Source organism: Cornus florida, unplaced genomic scaffold, assembly GCF_030987335.1.
Source record: "Cornus florida cultivar Cherokee Brave unplaced genomic scaffold, ASM3098733v1 CherokeeBrave_3.0.0_Hap2_Chr09, whole genome shotgun sequence".
Taxonomy (NCBI): domain Eukaryota; kingdom Viridiplantae; phylum Streptophyta; class Magnoliopsida; order Cornales; family Cornaceae; genus Cornus; species Cornus florida.
The window spans coordinates 86,785,647-86,792,839 of NW_026775579.1; positions in this window are offsets into that span (position 1 = coordinate 86,785,647).

A 7,193-nucleotide genomic window follows, 5' to 3' on the forward strand; every position below is an offset into this window, starting at 1 on the left:
TTCACCAGGGCTGACAAGTCAGTCCTGCATTCAGGGGATTTCGTGATCACAGACCCTTCAGCTGCACTGGCTGTGGCCCGAGGGATGTGGTTCCCAAAGGACGAGGAAGCCATCAGCCAAATGGGGTTGGAACAACTACTCCCCTCTGCCCCGGTCCGGGCCATAGAGGTTCGTATTGTTCCTTCAGAATTATGTTACTTTTGCTTACTTATGTTTCCATTTATGCTCATATTTGTTCCTCTGTTATACAGAGTCTATACCACACCATGGCCCTCTGCGCCACTGCTGAAGCCCAATCCCTCTCCATCAAGAAGCTGGAGAAGGATCTTGACAATGCAGAGAAGAGAGCCACCACTGCCTCTACCAATCTGAAGATAGCTACTGAAGCGAAGGATGTGTATAAGAGACAGTTGGCTGCCTCTGAGGCTAAGGTGGATTCTCTTCAGGCCGAAATTCAACGCCTGACCGAGGCTCTTACTACTTGCTTCAAGGCGGGGAAGCAAATGCAGGGGCGCTACTCCTGTCTGGCACACCTGGCTAGTGCTAAAGCGTTCCGGTCTGGCTATAATCAGGGCTCAGGCCCTAGGACGATGTATCCGGACGCTTTTGACAAACAGGTGGGGGTGCACTTCCCATATGATGAAGGGCCACAGGCTCTGGAAGCTGAAATCCGCTTTGCCGAGATGGTGAAGGCGCACCTGAAGGGTACTCCTAGCTCTTTTGCACCTGCGGCTTCAATTCCTCCTACCCCAAGTCCTACTGTAATGGATGCTTTTGAATCTACTCCCTTCGATCCGAAGAGGAAGTAGAACCATGTATTTTGTTTTTATTGACAGTATGTTTGGGATAATAAATATAATTTTTCTTTTAGGCTTTCAATACCTGATTTGTTTTTGCTGTATGCTTTTGACATTGTTCATACTTTTCTGACTGGTAATGTTTTTATGATAAACAAAACACATTGTCTTTATGCTTCGGATTTATGTTATCCGAGAAAAAGCAAGGATGATGGGAAGAAGGAGATCCTTTTAACAGTTTAATTGATATCTCAGGATGATTCATATGGACAATGATCTAACTGCTAAGTGAACTCTTCTTGCCTTTGACTTGCCTGCAGTAGACGTATACATACTCTTTCTTTCTCGTGTGTTCCTGATGTGGGGTGGATCATGATGAACTTATGATATATCCACATCCACAGGGTATTAAACACTTGGAGTCCGGAGGAAAAAGTTCTGATCCGGCCACCAAAGGTCTGAAGCGAATTGTTCCTCAGCACTAAGTGTGGAGAAATATTGATGAATAGGACACTTAGGGTCCGAAGCTGTCTCGGACACTTAGGATCCGAGGCGAATTATTCCTCGGCACTGAGTCATGGAGGTATATTGCTGAATAGGACACTTAGGGTCCGAAGCTGTCTCGGACACTTAGAATCCGAGGCGAATTGTTCCTCGGCACTGAGTCGTGGAGGAATATTGCTGAATAGGACACTTAGGGTCCGAAGCTGTCTCGGACACTTAGGATCCGAGGCGTATTGTTCCTTGGCACTGAGTCCTGGAGGAATATTGCTGAATAGGACACTTAGGGTCCGAAGCTGTCTCGGACACTTAGGATCCAAGGCGAATTAACTACTCCCGGGCGCTGAGCCTGAGGGGAGGCTTTGCCGAGCCGGACACTTAGGATCCGAGGCGAGATTTTTGCCGAGCCGGACACTTAGGGTCCCAGGTTAAATGAAATACTCCCCGCCGCTGAACCTGAGGGGAGGTTTTGCCGAGCCGGACACTTAGGGTCCGAGGCGAATGAACTACTCCCCGGCGCTGAGCCTTGCCAAGCCGGACACTTAGGGTCCGAGGCGAATGAACTACTCCCCAGCGCTGAGCCTGAGGGGAAGTTTGTTTATATTTTTTCTCAAACAACTTATCATGAGGCCGAGGATTCAAAAATGATAAGAGGCCAAGAAAGCGAGTAACAGTGGCTGTGAAGTTTCCTATTTGTTGACTTTGGAGACTTTCCTCCTCCATTGATATTCCCTTCTTGGCAACCAAATGTAGTGGACTACGCATATATTAACCGCATTTCTTTTCTATTTCTATCCGATGTGGGATATAAACTAAATTTTGTCAAAAAGGTCGGTGTAAGGAATGCCTCTGGTATTGAGCTTGACAGCCTTAAATACCAGTGGGCCCTCCTTACACCGCAATTAACTATTTGAATATTCCCATATATAACAGAATGTAGCACATACTTTTTTGTCGATGTGGGATAGAAAGTTTTAACCATAGGCCATAACTCATGTTTTTTTTCTTAAAAATCATTGTGACGAATGCTTTTTAACAGCTTGCTTCTAACATTGCTTTGCATAGTGCGACTTGGCATGCATAAAAATTGCCTAATGCGACGCATGCATAAAAGTTGCATGCATAAAAGTTGTATAATCATAGAGTAGTATGGCCCCCATTTTTATAGAAAGAAATAAATAGAGTAGAATTGTACTGAATATAGAAGCAAAATAAAGAAAAGTTTGGCTAACTATGGACATACTCAGCCTTATTTGTGAAGAATTTGTAGCAAAATTGACAAACTTATCTAATGGAAATACCTTTTAAGGTGTATTGCGTTCCAAGGACGCGTAATGGGACGTCCGTCAGCTTCGGCCAAACGATATGTTCCTTTCCCCACTACTTCGGTAACCCTGTAGGGTCCGATCCAATTAGGTTCCAGTTTCTTTACATGAGCTGTCTCTTGCTTTAAAACCCAATCGCCTACCACAAAGCTCCTGAATCTGACGCGTTTGTTATAACTGTTACACACCTGCTGTTGGTATGCCGCGAGCCGAATTGCTGCTGCATCTCTCCTTTCGTCCACAAGATCAAGGCTATGTTCGAGTTGTTGCTCATTGTTCCCTTCCAGTACCAAGGATGTCCAAAGGGTTGGGATTATGGACTCGGTAGGAATGACAGCTTCGGATCCATATGCCATAGTAAATGGGCTTTCTCCCGTGGGTCGTCTTGGAGTGGTTCGATAGGCCCAGAGCACTTGAGGGAGATTCTCGTACCATTTTGTCTTCAATTTCTCCAATTTTTTCTTTAAGCACCCAAATATCGTGCGATTAGTTATTTCAGCTTGCCCATTGCCTTGTGGATGACTAATTGCAGCCATTTTTTGCAGGATTCCATGTTCATTAAAGAACTTTCTTGTACTTCTATTATCGAGGTTCTTACCATTGTCCATTACGATGACTTTTGGTACCCCAAACCGATAAATAATGTTGCTCCAAATGAAATGCTTTACTTCTTCGTGGGTGACGCTAGAGAAGGCTTCAGCTTCCACCCACTTGGTGAAGTAATCCGTAGCCGGAAGCACATGCTCCTTTTTTTCCATGGTTTTGGGTAACGGTCCTATTACATCAATCCCCCATTGGGCGAATGGCCATGGATTAGCCATAGCGTGCAAAACTTCGGCAGGTTGATGCTTGATTGGACCATGGCTCTAACACTTGTCACATCTTCTTGAGTATTCTTCGGCATTCCGAGCCAAGTATGGCCAAAAATAACCTTGGGTTAGAATTTTGTGTGCAAGGGATCTTCCTCCCGAGTGATTTCCACAATCTCCTTCATGAATTTGTTTTAGAATTGTGAGAGCCTCAGTAGGGGTTAAACACTTGAGATAAGGACCGGAGAATAACCTTCGGTATAACTGGTTATTGATGATTGAGTACTTAGCCGCGGTAAGCCTAAGCTTCCTTGCCTCAGCTTTTTGATTTGGGAGAACTCCCTCCTTGAGGTAGGCCTCGATTGGATCAATCCAGCATGGCTCGCGTGGAACTTCCGGGATCACCATCACCTCTTGCCGGGGATTAATGCTAGGTTCTTCAAGGACATCGATTGGAACAAGCCGAATCAACTCTTTGTCTGAAGATGATGCGGCTGCGGCCAATCGATCTACTTCGGCATTTTCATCTCGTGGTACCTGATGGAATTCGATTTGATCGAACTCCCGGATGGCACTCTCTACAGCATCTTTGTATGACTTCATACTTTCCTCCTTGGGATAATAATGCCCTGTCACTTGATTGATCACAAGCTGTGAGTCACTAAAAACTTTTAAACACCGTACCTGTAGCTGTTTAGCTAGCCGAAGTCCGGCAAGCAACGCCTCATACTCGGCCTCGTTATTAGTAGCTGGGAAATCTAGCCAAATTAACTGCTGCAGCTTGGTACCTTCAGGTGTTATGATGTCAATCCCGGCCCCTGCCCTTTTCTGGTTGGAAGAGCCATCAACCCGTAACTCCCAGTACGGCTCTTGAAATGTCGGCTCCTCAGATTGATCTTCATATTTTAGTAGGAAATCCGCTACTGACTGCCCCTTGTGAGATACCTTTGGTGCATAGGTGATATCAAAAGAGCTAAGTTCAATAGCCCATTTTGTAATTCGACCAGACAAGTCTGGTTTAGCTAGGATAGCTCGTATAGGGTGATTTGTAAGTACCACTATGCTGTGAGATTCGAAGTAATGTCGAAGTTTCCTCTTGGCATAAATTAACGCCAGGATTATCTTTTCCGTCTTGCTGTATCGTGTCTCGGCATCCGTCATCGTTTTGCTTGTGTAAAAGATTGGGTGCTGAACCTTGCCTCCTTCTTTGATCAACACTGCGCTTGTTGCTACAGCTGATACTGCCAAGTACAGGATGAGAGTGTCTCCGGGCGTTGGAGCAGAAAGGATTGGGGGTTTTGTCATGTAGCTTTTCAATTGATTGAGAGTTTCCTGCTGCTGAGGTCCCCACATATCTTTGTTTTTGGATCGAATAGCGTCAAAGAAATGTTTATACTTATCAGATAATCGGGATATGAACCGGCTGAGGGCCGCAATTCGGCCAGTTAGAACTTGCACTTCCCTACGGGTTTTTGGCTCTTGGTTCTGTATGAGTGCCTCTGCCTGAACTGGGCTTACTTCTATTCCTCTTTTATTTACAATGTGCCCGAGGAACCATCCTGAAGAGACGGCGAAGGAGCACTTGGTGGGGTTCAGCTTCATATTGTACCTCTTGAGAGTATCAAAGACCTCTTGGAAGTGCTTCGGGTGATCCTCTTTCCGTATACTTTTGACCACCATGTCATCGATATAGGCTTCAACTGTATTCCCCAGTAGATTATTGAAAATTTTATTGACAAGTCGCTGGTAGGTGGCTCCGGCATTCTTTAGACCGAAGGGCATCACTCTGTAGCAGTAAGTGCCCGTCTCTGTGATGAAAGCGGTTTTCTCCTCATCTTCAGGATTCAAGGGAATCTGATTATAACCGGAGTATGCATCAAGGAATGTGAGCCTCTCATAACCTGTCGTAGCATCCACCATTTGATCAATCTTGGGCAGAGGGAAGCTATCTTTTGGGCAAGCTTTGTTAAGGTTGGTATAATCTACGCATACCCTCCATTTCCCATTCTTCTTTTGAACGACTACTACATTTGAGAGCCATTGTGAGTATTGCACCTCTCGAATGAATCCTGCTTGTAATAGTTTATTTACTTCCTCGGCTATTATGCGATTTCGTTCAAGTGCGAACCGTCGGTGCCTCTGCTTGACTGGCCTGAATTCTGGGTTAACCCTCAAACTATGGCATGAGACCGTAGGATCGATCCCTACCATGTCCGAGTGATCCCAGGCAAAGACATCTGAATTGCACCGAATGACCCTGATCAATGCTTCCTTCTCTTCGGCTGTGCAAGATGAGCCAATGTAGGTGACCTTTTGAGGGTCTCCGAGGACTACCTCTATAGCTTCGAGGGACTCCTCGGTAGGTGCTTCAGCCTCGGCTTCTTCCTCTGTCTTGAGATACTTAGGCAGAGGATACTGTAACTGCTATTTGATTGCGTCTTTGGGATTCGCCTCTAACTGAGGTGATTTCGACGCCTTCTTTGCTTCATATAGCGTTAGCATGTCACATTCTTTTGCAGCAACCTGGTCTCCCCAGAGGTCGATGACCTCCCTGCCATCTGGGGATAAACACCTCATTACTTGATGAAGGGTAGAGGGGACTCCGTTCATACGATGGATCCAACCTCTCCCCATAATGAGGTTATAAGATGGATGAATCTCCGTCACGACAAAGTTCTCCTTCAGAGTCCTCTTTGCTGCAGTAACGGATAGATCGATCACCCCAAGCGGATTTACCTTAGTACCATCAAACCCCATTAGGGGGCTGGAAGTTGGCCTGATGGACAATGGTGAAACCCCCAGCTGATCGAAGGCTGCTTTTGTAATGATATTAGCGCTACTTCCCGGATCTATCAGCACCCTCCTGATCATATAATTCGCTACTAGGAGGCTAATGACCAAGGGGTCCTCATGCGGGCGCTGGACTCTAGACAGATCATTGTTACCGAATCAAATGTTGATGCTGCCTGGTGCAACCGTGTTTACCGAAGACAATCTTCGTAACTTATGAGCCTCTCTCAGCCTAGATCTGTACAACTCTTCAAACTCTTCATCATCCTCTGACCTTCCGTGTATGGCATGGATAACCTTTACCTGACCGCCCTCTACCCGTCGAGGGTTAACCTCCCAAGGTTTTACGTACTCCTTCGTGGCGAGATACTCCACCAACTCTCCTCTCGCTGTCATGCTTTCTACCTGTCGCTGAAGGGACCTGCAATCATTGGTGGTATGCCCATAGTCTCTATGGTAGGCACAATGTTTGCTTTTATCCTTCTGCTCCAAGGGTTATTTCATGGGCTGAGGAGTTGCGAACCTCGTCTTGTTCTCTTGGAATAGGCGCGCTAAGGTAGTACGGAGAGGGGTAAGCCTGTCCTCTGTCCTTTGCCTCTTCTCAGGCGCTTGGGTGACTTGTGTGGTAGCATTAGGAACCTTCTGCATCCTTGTGCTTGCAGCTTTCTCTCGAGACTCGTTTACCACTGTGACGAGGGTAGCGTGCTGTGCACGGTGGGCTACGTTTTCCTCCAACCGAATGTAGATTTGTGCCCTAGCGTTCAAAGTCTGCATATCCGGGAGTGAATATTTGATCAAGGATGTGTGAAACTTGGTTCCCTGGATCATTGCCAACTTAAATGTTTCGATTGCCGTGGCAGGGTGGCAATCTGCTATCTCCGAGGCTTCCATGTTAAACCTGGATAAGAAATCTTGCAGAGTTTCTCCCTTTCTTTGCCTTATGGTGAAAAGGCTGGCGATACTTTTCTTCT